Source organism: Saccopteryx leptura, chromosome 6, assembly GCF_036850995.1.
Source record: "Saccopteryx leptura isolate mSacLep1 chromosome 6, mSacLep1_pri_phased_curated, whole genome shotgun sequence".
Classification (NCBI taxonomy): domain Eukaryota; kingdom Metazoa; phylum Chordata; class Mammalia; order Chiroptera; family Emballonuridae; genus Saccopteryx; species Saccopteryx leptura.
In genome coordinates, this window is record NC_089508.1 from 55,275,823 (window position 1) to 55,288,215 (window position 12,393).

A 12,393-nucleotide genomic window follows, 5' to 3' on the forward strand; every position below is an offset into this window, starting at 1 on the left:
AATTTGTAGGCCTAAGGGTATGAACATCTTCAACTTACCAGATATTGCTAAATTGATTTCCCAACCAGTTCTATCAATTTAAGCTCACACTAAGCATTGTTCATCATGTCATTAACACTCTAGTGTGAATCAGTAAATATAATCCCTTTCCTTTGACCTGCCAGCCAGGAGCTGAGCAATTTTATTTGACCCTGAAATACTTTTCTCTTATAGAATTTCAGGAGACCAAAGTTCTGAGCAACACACAGGGGACCTTGCCATTGCTGTTTATTTCACTCCTTGCCTCTCACACCAAGAGCAAAATTGCAGCCTAGTAGCCCTTCTATAGGGGGATTCACTTTAGAGATGCAATATGGCTCCAGCAGCAAAGTCTTCTGGGAAGTGCTGCATTCTTTGTGACTCCCTGCAACCTCACACTGGGCTGACTACTCTGGAAGCTGAACACTGGCCAAAGACAAACATCATGCCCCAGGAGGGAGGTTAATGAATGTATGTAATAACTGCCTGATGTTATCTTTTAACTTAAAAATACATTATTCTTTCTGGTGGTTGTGACTACTCACCATATGGTTTTGTTATTAGCCCCCTTTGTGCTATTAACCTCCTCTAGAAAGGGACCCTGTTCTGGGAGGGGTGGATTTTTCCTGGCCTGCCACCATTGGGAGGAACTGCTTTGCTCCTCAATTTCTCATATTAAAACTCTTACGAATTTGAATAAGGCTAAGTGTCAGTTCTTCAGAATTGATCCTGAATTTAGACTTTTGGGGCTTTCCCCCAACACCTTGGTTCCAAATTTCCATTTTAATTTAGCAGGTATTGGACACCTACTGTGAGAAAGCACTGGAAAAACTCAATGCCAAACAGGACTCATTTCTGGCCCTTGTAGTGATTACAGCCTCGTGGACAAGAGAGATTCATATACGCAAACCATCATCCAGACCTCCAGACCCTGTGAAATCGTCCATGAGTTACAAACAAGGCTCCTTGGGTGTGTCACAGAAGTGAATCTTTATTTTACTTAAAAAAAAAAAATATTTTTGTTTTGATTCTAAATGTAAAGAGTCTTATAGAAAGGAGACAAAATTGGCAACAATGTATTTTCTGTTCGATGCTGAGGTGACTTGTTCTGCATGGGGACAATAGACGTATTCTCTGGCCAGTGCTAGGGTGACTTGTTCCGAATGGGGAACGTGGTCAGGAGGGGCACGTGGACTGTGAGGAAGAGGAGAGCGCAGCAGGAGCAGTGCAGGCCCTGTTACCTTAAACCCGACACCCTGAGATAAGGAGGCAAGCCTTTCTTCCTTGGAGTGGAAATTACAGTGTGTGCAGGGAGTAAAGACACCTGTGTTTAAATCCTGGCTGGCAAGTCAAGCCAGTCCTGTCAACTCTGCGGGCCTTAGTTTCTCCATCTTTGGAATGATAACCTCAAGGTTTCTTTCTAGGTTTCAACTTGGACAGTCTGGCCTAGAGCTAGCAAACTGGATTTGTTTGTTTAAAGTTAGATTATTCCTCATTGTTTACTCTAATAACAAATGAAGAGAAGCAAAGCCAAACCATGTCCCTCTCAGACAGCAGCCCGTATTCTCCACACCCTCCTGTCTCCACTGGCTCTGGGCAGTGCTGAGCAGTAGGAAGTTTCACCCCAGAGTTGCCCCCCACTACCCTGGACTTGATGACTCTGAAATTGGAGATATGTCTGCCACAGAAAATGCCAGGAAGTGCTGAGCGAGCCCGGTCTGTGACCTGTGCTCAGTAGAGGGTAGCCGATTATCATGCTTGCTCTACCAGCCCTCCGGGCCCTGGTAGGAAATTTCCCGCACGCCAGGCTGCCTTCTGGAGGCCGAGGAGCCCTGGCACTTGCTGCCCTTTCCTCCCAGGGATACCCCAAAAGGTATGCAGTAACCCCCAGGGGGGAACTTATCCAAGGGGTGGCAAAGCTAGAGCAAAACCCCAGAATTTCAGATTCCTGGTTGTCTCTGGATGGTGTGCCAAGCCTGTCCCCTCGGCCACACCAGGCCCTGCGCTGGCCTCGCTGTGGGCAGCGCACACACCCCTCCACCCTGGGTCAGATGTCATACCTCATGATTCACTCTGCTGGTTGAGGCCTCTTGCCTTGACCCCTCAGGACTGACCACTGTGGGCAAGTCTAGGCAGTATGGTTCTAGTCTGAACAGCCCCTGGCCTGCTTTACTGACACCCAAAATCGCAGTTAGAGATTTTGCTCTTTGATACTTTTCTAAACAGAAAAGCATGTCTCAGTCACAGATAGTAAAATGGGAATCAACTCAGAAAGGCCCTTTCCCAGGGGCGAGCTACTGTGGGGGAGGGGGAGAAGGACATGGACCCAGGAAGTGCCCAGGGCTGGAAGGGAGCTGGGAGGGAACAAAATGCACAGAAAGGCCTTCTGGGACCCTTCTACCTCACAGTCATACCCAGGGCCAGCTAGCTCAGTGTGCTCTTCTGATCTTGAGAGAGAGAGGTAGAATGCACTTTAGTGCAGTGATAAGATTCAAATAATTTAACAACCAGTTCTCCACCCTAATGACCGTTTTAAGTATAAAAAAATATATACCAAAAGGTAGTTTATTATTTTATGCATTTAATACTTAAATAAGAACAATATAAGAGGTACACAAAACTAGATTATGTTATAAAAAAGTTTTAAAATATTAATGAAAAAATATTAAATAATACCTAACCAAAAAAACATACATACAATAAAACTGTTATTTAAGATATTTCTATATTGCTTCTTGATTGATGTCCTTACTTGCAATTTTTTTCACCTATGGATGGAATGAACATTACTACGGGCGCTTAGAATATGCTGTTATGCAGATGAATGTTTAAAAAGAGTAAGGAATGAAAATAAATAAATAAATAAAAAGAGTAAGGAATGTAAATTTGTGATTTCCACATTGGGCGGCTGCCCAGGCGCCCACCTTAGAGAAAACCCTGATTACAAGTGCCATTTTAATAACTGATTCGCCGAACTCAACAAAAATTAGGTATTGGTTTTACTGAACTGGTGTGAAACAGCTGAATCCCACCACTGCCTTTTTTTACTCTTTATTTTTTATTCAGTGTAAGGAGGGGAGGCAGGAATCCACTTGGCAAGCTCCCTAGGGGGGATAATCTGCCCATCTGGGGCATTGCTCCATTGCTCAGGAACAGAGCTCTTCTTAGCGCCTTAGGTGGAGGCCATGGAGCCATCCTCAGTGCCTGGAACTAATTCATCAAGCAATGGCTGTAGGGTTGGGGTGGGGGGAGAGAAAGAGAGAAAAAAAGCAAGAGGGGGAGGGGTAGAGAAGCAGATGGGTGCTTCTCCTGTGTGCCGTGACTGGGAATCGAACCCAGGATATTCACATGCCAGGCCAATGCTCTACCACTGAGCCAACAAGCCAGGGCCCACCACTGCTTTAATGGTTCTTCTTTGTCAATTAAAAAACAAGCAACTTGCCACAGGAAGTTGACCCAGATAGTGGAGAGAGTGTGGACTGTGCGATGGGACAAACCCAGGCCTGACTCTCATTTTGTCACCAACTCAGTGTGTGATGCTAGGCAAATGACTTTACTCCTCTAAGCTTCAGTTTCCTCTTCTGTTAAAATGGGTCTAATAACACCCACCTCAAAAGACTATTGTCAGAATAAAATGAAAACCTATATCAAAGGTACCTAGCCCAATGCCTATACATAATAGGCCTGCACTAAAAGCAGGCTTCCTTTCTTCCTTACCTCTCCCCTACTCCCCAATCTGTTCAGGTGGTGAAGCAGAGAGTTCTTTGGTTGAAAGCAACAGAGGTTGACTGGGGCCAGATACCAGCCTTGAAAAGGACAGGAATCATGAGAGGGTTGGAACTCAGTCATTTGGGATGCTGGAATTGGAATAGTCACCAGCCTCCCATCAGTGAGTCCTCTAAACAAGATTATCAAAAGAAAGAATTGGATTGGCCACGCTTGGGTCAGACACCCATCCTTGGCCCTGGGACACTGAGAGGGACAGTTACCGCAGGACACGTGGAATCAGGAAGAAGCAGTTCCCCAAAGGAAAGCAGAGAGAAGAGATGCTAACTGGGAAAAATAGCAGGTATTTGACCCTACGGATGGAATGTCCTACACAGATAAAGAACACAATAGAATGTTCTTTGAGTTTGAAGCAGAGACAGGACTCCAACACTGGAAAGACCAAAGGAAAGCCAGGGCTTAAATTTGCTATCATCTCAAATCCCAAGTCATGGGTGGAGTGGGACAAGAGCAAAGCAACTGAAAGATCACTGTGTATAGAGTCAGGAAGTTTAGGTTCAAATCCCAGCTCTTGTCCTGGCCGATTGGCTAAGTGGTAGAGTTCATCCCACCTTGTGGAAGTCCTGGGTTCGATTCCCAGGCAGGGCACAAAGGAGAAGCACCTATCTGCTTCTCTATCCCTCCCCCCTCACTTCTCTCTCTCTCCTCCTCCTCTTGCAGCCATAGCTCAATTGGAGTGAGTTGGCCCTGGGTGCTGAGGATGGCTCTGTGGCCTCCACCTCAGGCGCTAAGAAGAGCTTGATTGCTGAGCAACAAAGCAACACTCCAGATAGGCAGAGCATCACCCCCTAGTGGGCTTCTCAGGTGGATCCTGATGGGAGGGGGCATGCAGGAGTCTTTCTCTGCTCCCCTCCTCTCACTGAATAAAGAAAATTTTTAAAAATCCCAGCTCTCCTACTTACTCAACGAGAATCAGGTGGGTCACTTTACCTCTTTGGACCTCCCTTTCCTGTAAAATAGGGCTGATGATCCTCCTAGGAATGAGGCTTAAATGAAAAAGTGCTTTTGAAACCATAACCTGTGCTATGGACATAGTGGTGAGGGCTTACTATTTCTAAAAACTCTGAGTCTGAAACCCAAAACTTGATCTGCGTTTGCAGTGTCTTCGGTTACATCATGACTGGTGACTTTGCTTGCTGAGAATGCAGTCACCTGGAATACTCACTTTCAGTCTTGGCTATTTGGGAAAATATTTGATAGAGGTTCAAGGTGACTCAGTGGTGAATCACAGTGTTCTATTGGAATCATTAGAGCCCAGGCTGCCCTTGTGAGTCAGTGAAGGAAGAGGGAGCAGGAATAATCAGTCCAGCTGGAAAAGTTTCCCTTCCTTCTGCCTCAAAGTCCTGGTCTTATTATAGCAGTGGTTATATTCCCGGCCAGGGCACATAGGAGAGGCGCCCATTTGCTTCTCTACCTTTTGGAGGGCCTGGCCTCCTTTAGCAGTCTAGTAAAGCTTATAGCTCCTTCTTAAAATATTGCTTTTAAATGTGTAAACTAAAATATAGAGTATTATAAAGGCAATCAATTATATTGAGATATGGTTATAAAAATATCTTTTAGCCTGACCTGTGGTGATGCAGTGGATCAAGCAGCAACCTGGAACACTGAGTTTGCCGGTTCAAAATCCTGGGCTTGGCCCTGGCCGGTTGGCTCAGTGGTGGAGCGTCGGCCTGGCGTGCGCGGGACCCGGGTTCGATTCCCGGCCAGGGCACATAGGAGAGGCGCCCATTTGCTTCTCCACCTCCACCTCCTCCTTCCTCTCTGTCTCTCTCTTCCCCTCCCGCAGCCAAGGCTCCATTGGAGCAAAGTTGGCCCAGGTGCTGAGGGCGGCTCTGTGGCCTCTGCCCCAGGCGCTGGAGTGGCTCTGGTCACGGCAGAGCGACGCCCCGGAGAGGCAGAGCGTCGCCCCCTGGTGGGCAGAGCGTCGCCCCTGGTGGGCGTGCCGGGTGGATCCCGGTCGGGCGCATGCGGGAGTCTGTCTGACTGTCTCTCCCCGTTTCCAGCTTTGGAAAAATACAAAAAAAAAAAAAATCCTGGGCTTGTGGTCCTGTCTGGTTAGCTCTGCATCGGCCTACCATGTGGAAGTCCTGGGTTCGATTCCCAGTCAGGGCACACAGAAGAAGTGACCATCTACTTCTCCACCCTTCCCTTTCCTCCTCCTGCTCCTCCTCCTCCCCCTCCATCTCCTCCTCCTCCTTCTTCTTCTTCTTTCCCTCTCTCTCTCTCTCTCTCTCTCTCTCTCTCTCTCTCTTTCTTCCTCTCCAGTAGCCATGGCTCAATTGGTTTGAGCAAACTGGCCCCAGGTGCTGAGAATGACTCCATGGCCTCAGCCTCAGGTGCTAAAATAGCTTGGTTGCCAAGCAACAGAACAGCAGCCCTGGATGAGCAGAGCACTCCCCCAGGGGCTTGCTGGGTGGATCTTGGTTGGGGCACATGTGGAAGTCTGTCTTTCTGCCTTCCCACCTCTCACATAATTTAAATAAATAAATAATAAAAATTAAAAATGAATAATATAATCAATGTGTTCCCTCACTGACACCATCAATAACAAAATCTAGCAATGCGCATAAAACTGCTAGAATTTTGAAGTGATGATGAGTATAAATCATAATTTTTTTTTTCTTTTTCTGAAGTTGGAAACGGGAGGTAGTCAGACAGACTCCCGCATGCGCCCGACTGGGATCCACCCGGCATGCCCACCAGGGGGCGATATTCTGCCCATCTTGGGGGGTCGCTCTGCCACAATCAGAGCCATTCTAGCACCTGAGGCAGAGGCCACAGAGCCATCCTCAGCACCCGGGCAAACCTTGCTCCAATGGAGCCTTGGCTGTGGGAGGGGAAGAGAGAGACAGAGAGGAAGGAGGGAGGGAGGGGTGGAGAAGCAGATGGGCACTTCTCCTGTGTGCCCTGGCCGGGAATCGAACCTGGGACTCCCGCATATAAATCATAATTTGAGATACCTGCAAGGAATTGTAATATAAGAAAATATCAATAATTTCTATGAGTAGTGAAGTTACAGATACTGCTAATGATTCTGAGGCTTATTGCCTGCATTCACAAACAAAGGAAAAGCTAGATTTCAGTTAGACGTTAGTGATAAGGTGACCAATTGTCCTCCTTTAGGGAGGACAGTCCTTCTTTTGTAAGTTCCATCCTCCCTCAAAAAGTGTCCTTCTACATGTTCTTCTTTTTGATATTGGAAGACTAATCTGTAAATGTCTGTATTCGCTCAATGCAGAGTTGATCCATTGCGTGTGATGTGATGTATTTGTATTTGACATAACAATTTGTCAAAGGTCAGTACAGTGTGGCCAGACGCGATTATGGGACACATGCACTCCACACAGGAGACCCTGAGAAAGCATGCTGTATACCGAGCGAGCATGCAAATGTCTTTGTGTACTTCTTACTGAAACATTGACTTGGCACATACGATATTGTAGACTCACGATTATTTCTTTCTCAGTGAGTATTCAATCATAGGTAAGCACAATTCATGTTTTATTAATTCATTATCTATTTAATAATTTCCAAATATGTATAATTTTATTTACAAGTATTTTCCCAAAATTCAAGTTTTAAAGTGGAAATCTAACCTCAAACCATATCTATTAATAATGCAGTTTGATTAAATAGTTGCATGAAACAGATGTTTTTTTAATTAGGAAATGATAAATATATCCGAATATCACCCAAATTAGTGGTTTTGTTTGATATTTAGTTTTACTAAATGAGTACTTTTTTCTTATAATTATTATTAAAAATTAGTAGGCATGTAAGCATAATTACAATATAAAATATTACAAATGTTTTTATTATGCATTTATTATATTATAGTGTATTATTGTTGCAATGAATAAAATGTTTCTTTTATTTATGATATTGTTTTCTTCCATTTATTTTTTTCTTCAATTTATTTTTGTCTTCCTTTGCATTGTAAAAAAGTTGGTCACCTTAGTGATAATAAAGATGTAATTTTTCTAATCCCATTCAAATGGGTCCTTGAGTGCCACTCACAGATCCAATTAAAGAATGCTTGGGCTTTTAAAAGAGACATATAAGATGCTGACGAGTCAGAGACCAGTCCCTCACATGCCAGCAGGTTGTGGCCATGGGTCTTGTTCGCATTCAGAGTGTACGGTGGGGCTGAGACCTGCTCTTCCTGGGGGCTTATCTTTTCCACCTCTTCAAGGTCTCACCACATCCCCAAGAGCCTGGGCTTCAAAGACCTTCAGGGGTGTGAAAGGCCTTAACAAGTCTTGAGCTGACCACAAATAAGACCCAAATCCTAGTTGCCAGCCAAGGACTCTGACCGCTGTTGAGTATCACATGCTAATTCAACCCAAAGGGTATGGGCATGAGATGCTGGGGAGAAGCCTTTTTCTTAAAATTATTCTTTTAATTATTTTTTTTATTTGGAAGACTTTTTCTCATTACAAAAGTCAGAATACTCAATAAAAATTTGTAAAGCAGAAAAATAAACATAAATTCCTCCAAGTTCTCATTATGACTCTACTAAGATCTAAACATGAGTAATATTTTAGAATATGTTCTTTACTTTTTCAATGCAAATATACATGCACATTTAAAAAAATTTTTATTGACTTGAGAGAGAGAGAGAAAGAGAGAGAGAGAGAAACATCAGTCCATTCATGCATATGCCCTGACCAGGAATCGAATCCACAACCTTTGTGTCTCGGGACAACACTCTTAACCAACTGAGCCGGTCAGCCAGGGCGCACATGCACATTTTCTACAAGAATGAGCTCATATTAAAAAATGTTTTATCTTTTTTTATTCAATAATACACAAGTTTTCCCATGTCAACCAGTATACTTTGCTGACAACTTTTTTGGGGGGCTAAGATCTACTATTTATTGGACAAATTTGCAAAAAGCACTATGCGTCACATAGATCTTCTCAGTTGTTTCTCATGGAAGCCCTATGAGATAGGTATTGTGGCCAGATCTCACAGAGAATAGAACCGCTTCAGAAAAATAAGCTGTTTGCCCACAATCACACAGCTAAGAAGAAACCAAATCTATTATAATCTGTCTCACACAACAGGATGAACTGATGGATAAAAGTTATCTTCATGTATGAAAGACCGTGTTTTCAAAGAGAAGTAGGATCACTTCATTTTATAATCACATGTTGTATCAGTGTCATCACTGTAGGAAAACAAGTGTCTCTAAATAATCTTCAGTTTACCGATTCTGCTAAGATAGCCTCAGAAATGGCATTATCAGTGAAGCTGTCCAACAAGCCTTCTAAAACAAAACATACAGTGAAATGTGTCTTTACCTGTATTTAGTGCAAATTACAGTTTTAAGAAGTTAGTTTATGGCTACACCCTGCATAGATACATATAATAACATTAGGTTCAAGATTATCAATGTAACAGTAAAAGACAGGAAACAATCTAACTATTCATCAGTAATAGATTAAATAAATTATGGTCTATTCATTCAGTATAATCTTAGCCAAAAAAGGAAAGAAATGTGTTGTTCCTTACTTACTGATATGGAATGAAAATCTCCATAAAGTTATAAAGTGAAGAGGTACAAATATACGGTGACAGAAAATGATTTGGCTTTGGGTGATGGACACACAATACAACAGTTCAAATGTTATGGAGATGTTCACCTAAAACATATGTATACTTGTTGATAAATGTTACCCCATTAAATTTAATTTCTAAAAAAAAAAAAAGAATAAGGCCTGACCTGTGGTGGCGCAGTGGATAAAGCGTCGACCTGGAAATGCTGAGGTCGCCGGTTCGAAACCCTGGGCTTTCCTGGTCAAGGCACATATGGGAGTTGATGCTTCCAGCTCCTCCTCACCTTCTCTCTCTGTCTCTCTCTCCTCTCTCTCTCCCTTTCTCTCTCCTCTCTAAAATGAATAAAATTTTTTAAAAAATTAAAACAATGGAATAAAAAAGTTATAATGTAAATACTTTTTTAATGTAAAAAGGCATAAAATATCCTTTATAGATAACTTGTCACTTATCCATCAATAATGTCAAGTGAACCTATGATCTCTTAAAATAAGTATGATTCTTTTGAAGGAAAAGAGCCAGATCAAATACATCATTATGGAAAAGCATGCATACTAGACTATAAAGTCTACTGAGGACAAAAGCCATTGCTTCACATATTCTTTAATACCCAAGTTCTTGATAGGGTTCTCAGAATAGTTTCTCAGTTGATGTGTAGCAGGAATCGAAGGAGGATAAAGGCACCCAGACAACTTGATGAAGGAAGTAGGATTTTAATAGCCAGCAGAGCAGCATGACCCCAAAAGAGGCAACAAAACGCAAGCTCCCCGAAGTTAGACTTTTTACATCTTACATACCTTTACAGCTTTAACTTTCACGTGACAAATGCCTGATTTCTATCACTTCTTTCTTTGCAGGCCTAGGTGACTTGCGTTTCTCCAGGAGGGGAGGGAGTAAGAGAGGAGGCTGGAGGGCCTGCCTTTGACTTATTCTCTCTGGAGCTGCGAGTTCATTTTAAGGAACTGATAACAGCTGTGGACCTTGCTTGTTATCAGTGTATCAGTGTCTGCCCTTGCTTCCTCAGTCCTGAACACTGAGGTCACAGGCTGAAGATTAAGACCCCAGACATTGCAGGCCCCCTTCTTCTGCATACTTCTAGTTTTTCCTATCTCAATGAGTAGTAAATTGATTTATTGGTTAAATTAGCAACTAGGGAATTATTTATGTCAGTTATACTAAGAACAGTATAATATAAATAGATGATTCACCAGAAACTGGCTTCTAGATTTTAATTTTAATGGCTTCTAAACATGTTAGTAGCAAATGTTTAAACACCCATTATAATTGCTAAACTGTGAAATCAGCATTATTTATATCTGATCAACTATACAAAACGTAGATCTTTCTTTTGAAAAAGGTAGAAATCCCAAAGAATGAGGGAGAAACTATTAAGTAAAGGTTGTTTCTACTAATCTAGCACCATAATTTCAGTTTTAGGGCCTCCCAAGAAGCTGGAAGGAGTAAGGGAAGAGGTGAGGATGTCGGAAAAGGATAGTTCTTAACTTGTGGCCCCATATGTGATCGAAATAAATGCGGGTCTAGCAAGGCTGAGACTGGAGATTAAGACAAAGTCTCAATGTTAAAGGAGGCCCTCGAGAAGAGTAGACCCAGATTTTCCTGGAGTCACTATTAAAGTTGTCCTCATGAGCTAGGGGGATTCTTCTTGGCATCCAAGTCCTTTTTAATTTCTTCAAGTTTTGTGACCAGTTCGGTATATCATAATTCCGAGCCAGATACATTCTAACCAGGTTGCCAAATGTAAATCCAAGCTTGAATTGGAGAGGGCACAAAGGGTGGTGGCAGCTCTCTGGGCCATTCGTATCCTGCCTCCCACTGACAGCTTTTTTTTTTTTTTCATTTTTCTGAAGCTGGAAACAGGGAGAGACAGACTCCCACATGCGCCCGACTGGGATCCACCTGGCACGCCCACCATGGGGCGATGCTCTGCCCACCAGGGTGCGATGATCTGCCCATCCTGGGCGTGGTCATGTTGCGAACAGAGCCACTCTAGCGCCTGAGGCAGCGGCCACAGAGCCATCCCCAGCGCCCGGGCCCTCTTTGCTCCAATGGAGCCTTGGCTGCGGGAGGGGAAGAGAGAGACAGAGAGGAAGGCGCGGCGGAGGGGTGGAGAAGCAAATGGGCGCTTCTCCTGTGTGCCCTGGCCGGGAATCGAACCCGGGTCCTCCGCACGCTAGGCCGACGCTCTACCGCTGAGCCAACCGGCCAGGGCGACAGCTTTTTATTTACTGATTTTTTTAAATTTTATTTTAGATAGAGATAAAGGGACAGGGATGAGGAGCAGGAAGCATCAACTATCCCTATGTGTCTTGACTGGGAAGCCCAGGGTTTTGAATCCATGACCTCCGCATTCCAGGTTGATGCTTTATCCACTGCACCACCACAGGTCATGCAATTTTTAATGCACATTGTTTGGAAGGTACCACAATATATATCATATTCTATTCAACATTTAATGTGCTTCCAGTTTTTCATTATTATAAGTGGCACTGCTGTGAATATTCTTATATATATCTTGGATTTATTTTTTGATTACTCCCTAGGATAAATTCCTCAATAGAATTTTTTTTCTTCTTTTTTTTTTTTTTTTGAACCAGAGAGAGAGAGAGAGGAAGGGAGAAAGAGATTTGTTGTTCACTCATTCATGCATCACTGGTTGATTCTTACATGTTCCCTGACCAGGGATCAAACTCACAATCTTGGCATATCAAGACAATACTCCAAACAACTAAGGTTCTGGGCCAGCAGTGCTCAAAAGAATTTCTTAGTCAAAGCAAAGAAAGAATTTTGCAATAAACTGCCGAGTTGTTCTCATAACATTATTCAAACTTAAACTCCCATCCAAGATATCTGTGTGTCATTTCTGAACATCTATGCCCACCCTGAGCATTTAAAAAGCTTTTCATCTTAGCTGATATGAGAGTTTAAAAAATAGTATCTCACCTTAATTTTAATTGTTTTGCTTACTAGTGAGGTTGAGTATATATATTCATGTTTACTGGTAATTTTTTACT

The 12,393-nt window shown here is 43.1% G+C and overlaps 1 pseudogene; it reads right to left on the reverse strand.

Moving 5' to 3' along the window:
* Positions 1 to 11,002: 11,002 nt before the first annotated feature.
* Positions 11,003 to 11,259, reverse strand: LOC136375889 (short transmembrane mitochondrial protein 1-like; annotated as a pseudogene).
* Between the last annotated feature and the right edge of the window lie 1,134 nt (positions 11,260 to 12,393).